This window comes from Triticum dicoccoides, chromosome 2A (assembly GCF_002162155.2).
Source record: "Triticum dicoccoides isolate Atlit2015 ecotype Zavitan chromosome 2A, WEW_v2.0, whole genome shotgun sequence".
Taxonomy (NCBI): Eukaryota; Viridiplantae; Streptophyta; class Magnoliopsida; order Poales; family Poaceae; genus Triticum; species Triticum dicoccoides.
This window is the reverse complement of record NC_041382.1, coordinates 183,567,192-183,583,029: the sequence shown is the minus strand read 5'-3', so window position 1 is coordinate 183,583,029 and position 15,838 is coordinate 183,567,192.

Below are 15,838 nucleotides of genomic sequence, written 5' to 3'. Positions count from 1 at the left end.
TGGTCAGGAAACCGTAACCATCTATTGATCAACGAGCTAGTCAACTAGAGGCTTACTAGGGACATGGTGTTGTCTATGTATCCACACATGTATCTGAGTTTCCTATCAATACAATTCTAGCATGGATAATAAACAATTATCATGAACAAGGAAATATAATACTAACTAATTTATTATTGCCTCTAGGGCATATTTCCAACAGTCTCCCACTTGCACTAGAGTCAATAATCCAGTTCACATCGATATGTGATTAACACTCAAGGTCACATCCCCATGTGACTAACACCCAAAGAGTTTACTAGAGTCAATAATCTAGTTCACATTACCATGTGATTAACACTCGATGAGTTCTGGGTTTGATCATGTTATGCTTGTGAGAGATGTTATAGTCAACGGGTCTGAATCTTTCAGATCCGTATGTACTTCGCAAATCTCTATGTCATCTTGTAGATGCAGCTACTATGCTATATTTGGAGCTATTCCAAATAACTATTCTACTATACGAATCCAGTCTACTACTCAGAATAATCTGGATTAGTGTCAAAGTTTGCATCGGCGTAACCCTTTACGACGAACTCTTTTACCACCTCCATAATCGAGAAAATTCCTTAGTCCACTAGTTACTAAGGATAACTTTGACCGCTGTCCTTGATCCATTCTTGGATCACTCTTGTACCCCTTGACTAACTCATGGCAAGGCACACTTCAGGTGCGGTACATAGCATAGCATACTGTAGAGAGCCTATGATAAAAGCATAGGGGACGACCTTCGTCCTACCTCTTTCTTCTACCGTGGTCGAGCTTTAAGTCTTAACTTCATACCTTACAACTCAGGCAAGAACTCCTTCTTTGACTGATCCATCTTGAACACCTTCAAGATCATGTCAAGGTATGTGCTCATTTGAAAGTACCATTAAGCGTTTTGATCTATCCTTATAGATCTTGATGCTCAATGTTCAAGTAGCTTAATCCAGGCTTTCCATTGAAAACACTTTTCAAATAGCTCTGCATGCTTTCTAGAAATTCTACATCAATTCTGATCCATAATATGTCAACAACATATACTCATCAGAAATTCTATAGTGCTCCCACTCACTTCTTTGGAAATACAAGTTTCTCATAAACTTTGTATAAACCCAAAATCTTTGATCATCATCAAAGCATACATTCCAACTCCGAGATGCTTACTCCAGTCCCTAGAAGGATTGCTGGAGCTTTGCATACTTATTAGCATCTTTCATGATTGACAAAACCTTCCGGTTTGTATCACATACAACCTTTCCTCAAAAAAACGTCGAGGAAACAATGTTTTGACATCTATCTGCAAGATTTCATAAATAATGCAGTAATCGCTAATATAATTCCAACAGACTCTTAGCATCGCTACGAGTGAGAAAGTCTCATCATAGTCAACTCCTTGAACTTGTCGGAAAACATCTTAACGACAAGTCAAGCTTTCTTAATGGTGACATTTACCATCATTGTCCGTCTTCCTTTTAAAATCCATCTGCACTCAACAGCCTTACGACCATCGAGTTGTTCTCCCAAAGTCTACACTTTGTTTTCATATATGGATCCTCTCTCGGATTATATGGCCTCGAGCCATTTTGGAATCCGGGCCCACCATCGCTTCTCCATAGCTCGTAGGTTCATTGTTGTCTAGCAACATGACTTCCAAGACAGGATCACGTACCACTCTGAAGTAGTACGCATCCTTGTCATCCCACGAGGTTTGGTAGTGACTTGATCTGAAGTTTCATGATCACTATCATGAGCTTCCACTTCAATTGGTGTAGGTGCCACAGGAACAACTCTTGTGCCCTGCCACACACTAGTTGAAGAGACGGTTCAATAACCTCATCAAGTCTCCACCATCCTCCCACTCAATTCTTTCGAGAGAAACTTTTCCTCGAGAAAGGACCCAATTCCAGAAACAATCCCTTATTGCTTTCGGATCAGAGACAGGAGGTATACCCATCTGTTTTGGGTGTCCTATGAAGATGTAATTATCCGCTTTGGGTTCGAGCTTATCGGCCTGAAACTTTTCCACATAAGCATCGCAGCCCCAAACTTTTAAGAAATGACAGCTTAGGTTTCTCTAAACCATAGTTCATACGGTGTCATCTCATCGGAATTATGTGGTACCCTATTTAAAGTGAATGTGGTTGTCTTTAATGCCTAACCCATAAACTATCGTGGTAATTCGATAAGAGACATCATGGTATGCATCATATCCAATAGGGTGCAGTTATGATGTTCGAACACACCATCACACTATGGTGTTCCAGGCTGTATTAGTTGTGAAACAATTTCCACAATGTCTTAATTCTGTGCCAAACTCGTAATTCAGATATTCATCTCTATGATCATATCATAGATATTTTATCCTCTTGTCACGACGATCTTTCAACTTCACCCTGAAATTACTTGAACCTTTCAATAATTCAGACTCGTGATTCATCAAGTAAATATACTCAACATCTACTCAAATCATCTGTGAAGTAAGAACATAACGATATCCACTACATGCCTCAGCACTCATTGGACTGTGCACATCAAGATGTATTACTTCCAACAAGTTGCTTTCTTGTTCCATTTTACTGAAAACGAGGCTTTCAGTCATCTTGCCCATGTGGTATGATTTGCATGTCTCAAGTGATTCAAAATCAAGTGAGTCCCAACGATCCATCTGTATAGAGTTTCTTCATGCATATCTACCAACAAACATGGTTCGCATGTCTCAATCCTTTCAAAAATGAGTGAGTCCAAAGATCCATCAACATGGAGCTTCTTCATGCGTTTTATACCAATATGACTCAAATTGCAGTGCCACATTTGTGTGGTACTATCATTACTATCTTTTGGCATGAACATGTGTATCACTAAGATCGAGATTCAATAAACCATTCATTTTAGGTGTAAGACTATTGAAGGTATTATTCAAATAAACAGAGTAACCATTATTCTCTTTAAATGAATAACCGTATTGCGATAGACATAATCCAATCATGTCTATGCTCAACGCAAACACCAATCTCGATGGTAGAGGGAGCGTGCGATGCTTGATCATATCAACATTGGAAACACTTCCAACACATATCGTCATCTCACCTTTAGCTAGTCTCCGTTTATTCCGTAGCTTTTATTTCGAGTTACTAACACTTAGCAACCGAACCGGTATCTAATACCCTGGTGCTACTAGGAGTACTAGTAAAGTACACATCAACACAATGTATATCCAATATACTTCTATCGACCTTGCCAGCCTTCTCATCTACCAAGTATCTAGGGTAATTCTGCTCCAGTGGCTGCTCCCCTTATTACAGAAGCACTTAGTCTCGGGTTTGGGTTCAACCTTGGGTTTCTTCACTAGAGCAGCAGCTGAATTGCCATTTCATGAAGTATCCCTTCTTGCCCTTGCCCTTCTTGAAACTAGTGGTTTCACCAACCATCAACAATTGATGCTCCTTCTTGATTTCTACTTTCGTGGTGTCAAACATCGCGAATATCTCAAGGATCATCATATATGTCCATGATATATCATAGTTCATCATGAAGCTCTAGCAGCTTGGTGGTAATGACTTCGGAGAAACATCACTATCTCATTTGGAAGAGATCAACTCCCACTCGATTCAAGCGATTGTTGTACTCAGACAATCTGAGCACAAGCTCAACAATTGAGCTTTTCTCCCTTAGTTTGCAGGCTAAGAAAATCGTCGGAGGTCTCACACCTCTTGACGTGGGCACGAGCCTGAAATCCCAATTTCAGCCCTCGAAACATCTCATATGTTTCGCGACGTTTCAAAACGTCTTTGGTGCTTCAACTCTAAACCGTTTAACTGTACTATCACGTAGTTATCAAAACGTGTATGTCAGATGTTCGCAACATCCACAGACAACGTTCGAGGTTCAGCACACTGAGCGGTGCATTAAGGACATAAGCCTTCTATGAAGCAATGAGGACAATCCTTAGTTTACGGACCTAGTCCGCATAATTGCTACTATCAACTTTCAACTAAATTTTCTCTAGGAACATAACTAAACAGTAGAACTGAAGCGCGAGCTACGACATAATTTGCGAAGACCTTTTTGACTATGTTCAGGATAATTAAGTTCATCTTATGAACTCCCACTCAGATAGACATCCCTCTAGTCATCTAAGTGATTACATGATCCGAGTCAACTAGGCCATGTCCGATCATCACGTGAGACGGACTAGTCAACATCGGTGAACATCTTCATGTTGATCGTATCTACCATACGACTCATGCTCGACCTTTCGGTCTTCTGTGTTCCGAGGACATGTCTGTACATGCTAGGCTCGTCAAGTCAACCTAAGTGTTTGCATGTGTTCTGAGGCCATGTCTGTACATGCTAGGCTCGTCAACACCCGTTGTATTCGAACGTAAGAATCTATCACACCCGATCATCACGTGGTGCTTCGAAACAACGAACTGTCGCAACGGTGCATAGTTAGGGGGAACGCTTTCTTGAAATTATTATGAGGGATCATCTTATTTACTACCGTCGTTCTAAGCAAATAAGATGTATAAACATGATAAACATCACATGCAATCAAATAGTGACATGATATGGCCAACATCACTTTGCTCCTTTTGATCTCCATCTTTGGGGCTCCATGATCATCATCGTCACCGGCATGACACCATGATCTCCATCATCATGATCTCCATCATCGTGTCTTCATGAAGTTGTCTCGCCAACTATTACTTCTACTACTACAGCTAACAGTTAGCAATAAAGTAAAGTAATTACATGACGTTTATGTTGACAGGCAGGTCATAAATAAATTAAGACAACTCCTATGGCTCCTGCCGGTTGTCATACTCATCGACATGCAAGTCGTGATTCCTATTACAAGAACATGGTCATCTCATACATCACATATATCATACATCACATCCTTTGGCCATATCACATCACATAGCATACCCTGCAAAAACAAGTTAGACGTCCTCTAATTGTTGTTTGCATGTTTTACGTGGCTGCTATGGGTTTCTAGCAAGAACGTTTCTTACCTACGCAAAACCACAACGTGATATGCCAATTGCTATTTACCCTTCATAAGGACCCTTTTCATCGAATCCGATCCGACTAAAGTGGGAGAGACAGACACCCGCCAGCCACGTTATGCAACTAGTGCATGTTTGTCGGTGGAACCGGTCTCACGTAAGCGTACGTGTAAGGTTGGTCCGGGCCGCTTCATCCCACAATGCCGCCGAATCAAGATTGGACTAGTAACGGTAAGCATATTGAACAAAATCAACGCCCACAACTACTTTGTGTTCTACTCGTGCATAGTAACTACGCATAGACCTAGCTCATGATGCCACTGTTGGGGAACGTAGCATAAATTCAAAATTTTCCTACGTGTCACCAAGATCTATCTATGGAGTCATCTAGCAACGAGGGAGGAGTGGATCTACATACCCTTGTAGATCACGCGCGGAAGCGTTCAAGAGAACGGGGTTGATGGAGTTGTACTCGTCGTGATCCAAATCACCGATGATCCTAGCGCCGAACGGACGGCACCTCCGCGTTCAACACATGTACGGAGCAGCGACGTCTCCTCCTTCTTGATCCAGCAAGGGGGGAGGAGAGGTTGATGGAGATCCAGCAGCACGACGGCGTGGTGGTGGATGTAGCGGGATTCCAACAGGGCTTCGCCAAGCGCTGTGGGAGGAGGGAGATGTGTCATGGGAAGGAGAGGGAGGCGCCAGGGCTTAGGTATGGTTGCCCTCCCTTCCCCCCACTATATATAGGGCCAAGGGAGAGGGGGTAGGCGTAGACTTGGCCCTTCCTCCAAGGAAGGGTGCGGCCAGGGAGGAGTCCCTCCTCCCCAAGGCACCTCGGAGGTGCCTTCCCCCTTTAGGACTCTTCCTTTCCCTTGATTCTTGGTGCATGGGCCTCTTGGGGCTGGTGCCCTTGGCCCATATAGGCCAAGGCGCACCCCCTACAGCCCATGTGGCCCCCCGGGGCAGGTGGCCCCACCGGTGGACCCCCGGGACCTTTCCGGTGGTCCCGGTACAATACCGGTGACCCCGAAACTTGTCCCGATGGCCGAAATAGCACTTCCTATATATAATTCTTTACCTCCGGACCATTCCGGAACTCCTCGTGACGTCCGGGATCTCATCCGGGACTCCGAACAACTTTCGGGTTACCGCATACTAATATCTCTATAACCCTAGCGTCACCGAACCTTAAGTGTGTAGACCCTACGGGTTCGGGAGACATGCAGACATGACCAAGATGACTCTCCGGTCAATAACCAACAGCGGGATCTGGATACCCATGTTGGCTCCCACATGTTCCACGATGATCTCATCGGATGAACCACGATGTCAAGGACTTAATCAATCCCGTATACAATTCCCTTTGTTTATCGGTACGATACTTGCCCGAGATTCGATCGTCGGTATCCCGATACCTTGTTCAATCTCATTACCAGCAAGTCTCTTTATTCGTTTCATAACACATCATCCCGTGATCAACTCCTTGGTCACATTGTGCACATTATGATGATGTCCTACCGAGTGGGCCCAGAGATACCTCTCCGTTTACACGGAGTGACAAATCCCAGTCTCGATTCGTGCCAACCCAACAGACATTTTCGGAGATACCTGTAATGTACCTTTATAGCCACCCAGTTACGTTGTGACGTTTGGCACACCCAAAGCACTCTTACGGTATCCGGGAGTTGCACAATCTCATGGTCTAAGGAAATGATACTTGACATTAGAAAAGCTTTAGCATACGAACTACATGATCTTTGTGCTAGGCTTAGGATTGGGTCTTGTCCATCACATCATTCTCCTAATGATGTGATCCCGTTATCAATGACATCCAATGTCCATGGTCAGGAAACCGTAACCATCTATTGATCAACGAGCTAGTCAACTAGAGGCTTACTAGGGACATGGTGTTGTCTATGTATCCACACATGTATCTGAGTTTCCTATCAATACAATTCTAGCATGGATAATAAACGATTATCATGAACAAGGAAATATAATAATAACTAATTTATTATTGCCTCTAGGGCATATTTCCAACAATATGTGGGATCTAAAGTTAACACTCTTCCAAACCCACTTTCAGTATTATTGCAAGCATTATTATCAATCTCATATTCATCATGGGGCTTAAGTAAATTTTCAAGATCATAAGAAGAATCACCCCAATTATGATCATTGCAACAAGTAGTAGACATAGCAAAATTAGCATCCCCAAGCTTAGGGTTTTGCATATTATTAACACAATTTACATTGATAGAGTTTATAGTAACATCATTGCAATCATGCTTTTTACTCAAAGATCTATTGTGAATCACTTTATAAAGCACTTCATCACAATTTTCAGATTCACGGATTTCAAGCAAAACTCCATAAAGATAATCTAGTGGACTCAACTCACTAGCAATAGGTTCATCTTAATTGGATCATTTAAAAAGGTTATCAAGTGGATGGGGATCCATAACTCTTAGCAAGCGAAGATTCAAGCAAAAAGAAGGCACATGGTAACACAAGATCGAACGGAAGAGGGGCAAGAAAAAGGAAAATGTTTTTGAAAATCATTCTAGAAGTGGGGGAGAGGAAAACGAGAGGCGAATGGCAAATAATGTAATGCGAGTGAGAAGAGTTTATGATGGGTACTTGGTATGCCTTGACTTGGCGTAGATCTCCCCGGCAATGGCGCCGGAAATCCTTGTTGCTACCTCTTGATCATGCGTTGGTTTTCCCTTGAAGAGGGAAGGGTGATGCAGCAAAGTAGCGTAAGTATTTCCCTCAGTTTTTGTGAACCAAGGTATCAATCCAGTGGGTGATAACACGCAAGTCACCTAGTACCTGCACAAACAAGCAAGAACCTTGCAACCAACGTGATAAAGGGGTTGTCAATCCCTTCACGGTCATCCTATTCTCAAACACCAGGAAGTGCGAGAACTTCAAGGGAGGCAATTGAGTCTTGTGGGGAAAAGTGTGCAAACCTCTGCAGAGTGTTAGAGGCTTTTTTTGCGCCTGTGTCTGCCTTGCCAATCACGGTTTGCCAAATAATTGGCGCAGGATTTGGGCGCCCATGCCTTGCCAAAAAGTTGGATACAAATTGAACTAAGGCTGTTGTGAGGGTGCGGGCGCACCAATTTGTTGGCCTCCATCCAAATGAGCGCCCAAGCTGGGTCAATGGCCAAATTTTTGGTAGGGCGTCCCAGGGCACTGATCCAAACAGCCCCTTAAAACCTAATCGATTAGGCGTGTCCCTGGTCACGGACAACTTGAGCATCTAGTAGTGTAAATGCTGGGAGATCTCATCACTCTTAATTAAATAGTTGGGTTTTAAATGAAACTTTGGGAATGGATTGAGTTGTGTTTACCAACTCATCCTATGCTATACAGTAGTGGTAGAATAATATCTTTTATTCTAGGAAAAAACTAGCTTTATGCAAAAAAACTAAACTTAGAGCTTTCCACTAGCCAAATTGCATGTACAAATAGGTTCATTATTCTTATGATATGACTTGCCAGTACATTCAATGTACTGACCTACAGGGCTGCAACGTCTTATGTGGCGGGAATTTTCTACGAGGAGTAAGAGTTACATTGTAGGGTTACGATCTACACTCAACTTGCCGTTGGCGTTGATGGGACTCCACATCCGTTTGATTGTTTCTGCTGAGACTTATGAGGTATATATCATTTTTACGTTATTTATACATGTGATTGCACTTTGATATATACATTGATGTACTGTGTGTGCCAGCATTCTGATCCAGGGATGTCACGTATACACAGAGGCTTGACCGTTTGAGGTCGGGTCGCTACAGAAATGGTATCAGAGCACATGTTGGCTGTAGGAAGTGACCCTAGAAACTAGAAAGCCCTTAGGAAAGGATTTCTCATAAACTTTATTTTCAAAAAGATCCTGTACCTCTCTTATTTTCTGAGCTTTATTAAATCATTCCTTTTACCTCAAATAGTTAGACAATACCCTTTTCCCTTTGACTACACGGAGGATCAACTAATGAGACCACTCCGAGAAGGACAAGATATCGTACAACTGAGGACCACTTCAGAGTAAAGAGGACTTCACCATACACTAGAAGAATTGAAGTTACGACAGTCAAAGACTCGAAGAATTTGAAGACACTGAAGAATTCCAAGATTTATATGACTTTTAGAAGACCAAACCCTTGTTGTTTACCCATGTTAGATGCGATGATTTGTGAGCTGTCATATTTTGTGTGTGTTTTCCGACAATAACAAATAAAACTTATTTTCAAAACTATATTGTTTGTATTTTGTGTATCTCTCTCTATCCCTCTTATCTTTCTCTAGGGTATAAGCTTCTCTCACTGTAGCAACCGATCATCTACTCATTACTTGCCAATGCCTTCCCCTAGGCCCAAACAATGGTGAAGTGTCATGTGGTCAAAATTCACATAACACAACTAGAGGAAAGACAACATACATCTCATCAAAATATCGAACAAATACCAAACTCACATGATTACTTATAACAAGACTTCTCCCATGTCCCCAGGAACAAACGTAACTACTCACAAAGCATATTCATGTTCATAATCAGAGGGGTTTTGAATAGCATTAAGGATCTGAACATATGATCTTCCACGGAATAAACCAACTAGCATCAACTACAAGGAGTAATAATCAACTCTACTTGCAACCCACAGGTCCCAATCTGAGGTTTTGAGACAAAGATCGAATACAAGAGAAGAACTAGGGTTTGAGAGGAGATGGTGCTGGTGAAGATGTTGATGGATATTGACCCCCTCTCAATGAGAGGATCATTGGTAATGACGATGATGATGATTTCCCCCTCCGGGAGGGAAGTTTCCCCGGCAGAAGAGGTCCGCCGGAGCCCTAGATTGGTTCTGCCCAAGTTCCGCCTTGAGACGGCGGCGCTTCGTCCCAAAAGCTTCCTTCCAATTTTTTAGGTCAAAACAGACCATATAGCAGAAGATGGGCATTAGGGGCCTGCCAGGTGGCGCACAAGGTAGGGGCGCACTCTTAACCCTTGTTGATGGCTGGTGGCCCTCCTCTGGTGCTTTCTTTGCCCAATATTTTTTATACATTCCAAAATAATTCTCCGTGAAGTTTCAGGAGTTTTGGAGTTGTGCAGAATAGGTCTCTCAGATTTGCTCTTTTTCTAGTCTAGAATTTGAGCTGCCGACATTCTCTCTCTTCATGTAATCCTTATAAAATAAGAAAGAAAAGGCATAATTATTGTGCTATAATGTGTAATAACAGCCCACAATACAATAAGTATTGATATAAAATCATGATGCAAAATGGACGTATCAACTCCCCCAAGCTTAGACCTCGTTTGTCCTCAAGCTAAAGCCGAAATCAGAAAATATGTCCACATGTTTAGAGATTGAGGTGTTGATAAAATAAAATATGGACATGAGGGCATCATGATCATGTTTAGAATAGTAACATATATTGTCATATAATTTCTTATGCCAAAGTAACAATTCATTCACAAGGTAAAGTATGAATCAGAAACTTAGTTGAAAGTTAACAAACTATGATCTCAGTCATTGAAGCAATTGCAATTTATCATAATATCAGAAAGACTCAATATAAGATCTTTTCAGCAAGTCCACATACTCAACTATCATTTAATCTTTCACAATTGCTAACACTTAGGGGATACTTATGTGTTCAAAGCTTCAATAGGACACAGAGAAAGATAGGGGCTTATAGTTTTGCCTCCCAACCTCTTACCTCAAGGGTAATGTCAACAATAATACTTTATGATAACCTACATCCAAGTGGATATATATATATATATATATATATGGATCTCTCCAACACATAGTGCTTGCCAAAAGAAAAAGTGTAAAAAAGGAAAGGCGAAGATCACCATGACACTTGTATAAAGGTAGAAGATAAAGGTAAATGATAGGACCTTCGCAGAGGGAATCAGAGGTTGTCATGCGCTTTTATGGTTGGATTGACAAAATCTTTATGCAAAAGAACGTCATTTTATATTGCCTCTTGTGATAAAGAACTTTATTATGCAGTCCGTCGCTTTTATTTCTTCCATATCACAAGTTCGTATAAAGCTTATTTTCTTCACACTAATAGATCATACATATTTAGTGAGCAGTTTTTAATTGCTTGCATTGATGACAACTTGCTTGAAGGATCTTACTCAATCCATAGGTAGGTATGGTGGACTCTCATGGCAAAACTGGTTTAAGGGATGTTTGGAAGCACAAGTAGTATCTCTACTTGGTGCAAATAATTTGGCTAGGATAAGAGAGAAAGGCAAGCTCAACATGTTGGAGGATCCATAACAATATTAACTTCTGTTCGAATGTAAGAAAACATAACACATTATGTTGTCTTCCTTGTCCAATATCAACCTTTTAGCATGTCATATTTTAATGAGTGCTCACAATTACAAAAGATGTCCAAGATAGTATATTTATATGTGAAACCTCTTTTTCTTTATTACTTCCTATTAATTGCAACAATGACCGAAACTATGTTTATCAATTCTCAACAACTTTTATTCATCATACTCTTTATATGTGAAGTCATTACTCTCCATAAGATCAATATATGATCTTTTTATTTTCTTTTATTCCTTTCTTTTATTTAATTCCCTCAAGATCATAGCAAGAAAGCAAATCCCTTGACTCAAAACTACTCTTTATTATATAGCTCATGGACTCGATTACATAGAGGGATCATAGAGCAGAACTCAAAGCTAGATCATACTAAAGCTTTATTCTACTAGATCAAGATATAACCAAAAGGATCGAACTAAGAAAAATGATAAAGGTGAAGGTGTGATGGTGATATGATACCGGGACACCTCCCCCAAGCTTGGCAGATGCCAAGGGGAGTGCCCATACCCATGTATTTATAACTCTTTTCTCGGAGGTGGTGATGTGATATTCTTGGCGATGATGCCCCTTAGGATACGATTCTCCTCCTCGAGCTTATTATTTTGCTGCTTAAGATCCATTATTTCCTTGCGAAGTTTACCTGTGATGGCTAGAGCTCCAATAACCCATGGATGTTTCATAGCTGCAAGGGAAAAGGTAACACTCTTTTTCATATTTTCATAAGATAGAAATCTAGCATTAGGAGGGATGACCAAATTTGGCATTGTAGAGCTCTGAAGTTCCTCCAACATGAATCCACCTTGAAGACAAGAGGTAACTTCCCGATCCTCCTCCATGGCGTCGACTCTTTTCAAGTTAGCCTCCATATCTTCCATCATTGCTTGCCCAAAGTAGCCAGCTTCGCTGTTTGCTCTTAGTCCCGTTGTCAGATGAGAGACACGACTCTCCCCGACCGACTCTTGCAAAGACATCTTGCTCCAAATTTGTTGCAGAAACAACTCAAAACCAAAATAAGGGATTTTGCCGTGGTACGGTAGTCAAAATATTCGGGAGATTTATAATGAATTTTTACCGACCAAAAGAAGTATTGTGCAAGAAAACAGAGTCCGGAGGGCACACAAGGTGGCCACAAGGTAGGGGGCGCGCCCTCCACCCTTTTGGATGCCTCGTGCGCTCTTCGGACTACTTTAAATTTTCCTATTTTTTAAATATTCCAAAACGGAGAAAAATTGCCATTAGAACAGTTTCGGAGTCGGTTTACTTACCATACCACATACCTATTCCTCTTCGTAGTCTGAAGCGTTGTCGAAAGTATCCCTTATGTACACCTCCGGCATTACGGTATTGATTATATTGGTCCCAATGTTTATGTGATCACCTGAGATATAGTGTTTGATTCTTTGACCGTTTACTACCTTCGGATTTGTACCCTCGCTGTTGTTGATCTTGATGGCAATGGAACGATAGACCTCCTCGATAATGTAAGGACCTTCCCATTTAGAGAGAAGCTTTCCTGCAAAAAATCTTAAACGAGAGTTGTATAGCAAAACAGGATCACCTACATTAAACTCACGCTTTTGTATCCTTTTATCATGCCATCTTTTAACCTTTTCTTTAAACAAATTGGCATTCTCATAGGCTTGGGTTCTCCATTCATCAAGCGAGCTTATGTCAAATAACCTCTTCTCACCGGCATATTTGAAATCATAATTGAGCTCTTGGATTGCCCAATAAGCTTTATGTTGTAGTTCAAGAGGTAAGTGACATGCTTTTCCGTAAACCATTTTATACGGATACATACCCATATGATTCTTATAACCAGTTCTATAATCCCATAATGCATCATCAAGTTTCTTAGACCAATTCTTCCTAGATCTATTAACAGTCTTTTGCAAAATCAATTTAATCTCTCTATTGCTCAATTCTACTTGACCGCTAGGGTGAGGATGATAAGGAGATGCAATTATATGGTTGAGATCATATTTAGCAAGCATTTTATGGAAAGCACCATGAATAAAATGTGAACCACCATCAGTCATCAAATACCTCGGAAAAATAACTTCTTTAAGCATCTAATTAATAGAAGTGTTATGATCAACACTACTAGTTGGAATAGCTTCTACCCACTTAGTAACATAATCAACAACAACTAAAATGTGTGTATACCCATTAGAGGAAGGAAAAGGTCCCATATAATCAAAGCCCCAAATATCAAATGGTTCAATAACAAGTGAATAATTCATAGGCATTTCCTGACGTCTACTAATATTGCCAATTCTCTGGCATTCATCACATGATAAGACAAACTTACGAGCATCCTTGAAAAGAGTAGGCCAATAAAAACCAGATTGCAATACCTTATGTGCAGTTCTATCTCCAGCATGGTGTCCTCCGTAAGCCTCGGAGTGGCACTTGCGTACGATCTGTTCATGTTCATGCTCAGGTACACAACATATAATAGCACCATATACTCCTTCTTTCTAAAGGTGTGGGTCATCCCAAAAGTAATGTCTTAAATCATAGGAAAACTTTTTATTTCATTGGTATGTGAAACTAGGTGGTATAAATTTAGCAACAAAGTAATTAGCATAGTCAGCATACCATGGAGTATTACGAGAAGCATTTATGACAACTAGTTGTTCATCAGGAAAGCTATCATCAAAAGGTAGCGGGTCATCAAGAACATTTTCTAGCCTAGACAAGTTGTCTGCAACGGGATTCTCAGCTCCCTTTCTATCATAATATGCAAATCAAATTCTTGTAGCAAGAGAACCCATCTAATAAGTCTAGGCTTAGCATCTTTCTTTTCCATAAGATATTTAATATCAGCATGATCAGTGTGAACAGTTACTTTGGATTCAACAATATAAGATATGAACTTATCACAAGCAAATACAACTGCTAAAAATTCCTTTTCAGTAGTAGCATAATTTCTCTGGGAACTGTCTAGAGTTTACTAGCATAATGAATAACATTCAATTTTATATCAACTCTTTGTCCTAGAATAGCACCGATAACATAATCACTAGCATCACACATAATTTCAAAGGGTAAATTCCAATCAGGTGGATGAACAATAGGAGCAGAAATCCAGGCCTTGTTAAGTATTTCAAATGCTTCTACACAATCATCATCAAAAACAAAAGGAACATCTTTTTGCAATAGATTAATGAGAGGCCTAGAAATTTTAGAGAAGTCTTTAATAAACCTCCTATATAAATCGACATGGCCAAGGAAACTTCTATACCTTTGATATCTTTAGGACATGACATCTTTTCAATAGCATCTACTTTAGCTTTATCAACTTCAATACCTCTGTCAGAAATTTTATGCCCCAAGACTATACCTTCATTAACCATTAAGTGGCACTTCTCCCAATTCAAGACAAGATTAGTTTCTTCACATCTCTGCAAAACTCGATCAAGGTTGCTTAAGCAATCATTAGAAGAAGTTCCGTAAACGGAGAAATCATCCTTGAAAACCTCAACAATATTTTCACAAAAGTAAGAGAATATAGCAGTCATACATTTTGAAAAGTAGGAGGTGCATTGCATAAACCAAAAGGCATACGTCTATAAGCAAAAGTACCGAAAGGGCAAGTAAAAGTGGTCTTTTCCTGATCATCTTTTGACACAGGCATTTGAGAAAAACCAGAATAACCATCTAGAAAGCAAAATGTGTATGTTTGGACAGTCTTTCTAGCATTTTCTCAATAAAAGGTAGAGGGTAATGATCTTTCCTAGTAGCTTTGTTTAATTTGTGAAAATAAATTACCATTCTATAACCTGTAACAATTATTTGTGGGATCAATTTAGTCTTATCATTAGGAACAACAGTAATACCTCCCTTCTTAAGACACAATGAACATGACTTACCCGTCTACTATCAGCAATAGGATAAATTATATCTGCCTCCAGGAGCTTGAGTATTTCATTTCTTACCACTTATTTTATCTTAGGATTTAACCGTCATTGGTGATCAACAACGGGTTTAGCATCAGGCTCCATATTAATTTTATGCTGACATAGAGTGGGACAAATGCCCTTAAGATCACCAAGAGTATATCCAATAGCAGCATGGTGCTTCTTCAGAGTTTTCAGTAATTTCTTTTCTTCAGGCTCTGAAAGGTTAGCACTAATAATAACATGATATATCTTAGTTTCATCAAGATAAGCATATTTAAAATTATCAGGTAATTGTTTAAGCTCAAACACGGATCTCTCTTGGGTGGAGGAGGATCCCCAAGGATTTCAACAGGCAAATTGTGTTTCAGAACATGCCCTTGATTAAAGAATATCTATTTCCCTTCTTTAATTCATAAACATATCATTTTCATGGTCCAGCAAATATTGTTCTAAGGGATCGGTATGAGGAACAACAATAGAAGCAAGACCAATAATTTCATGCTTACTAGGCAATTCTTTATGATGGGGTTGTCTA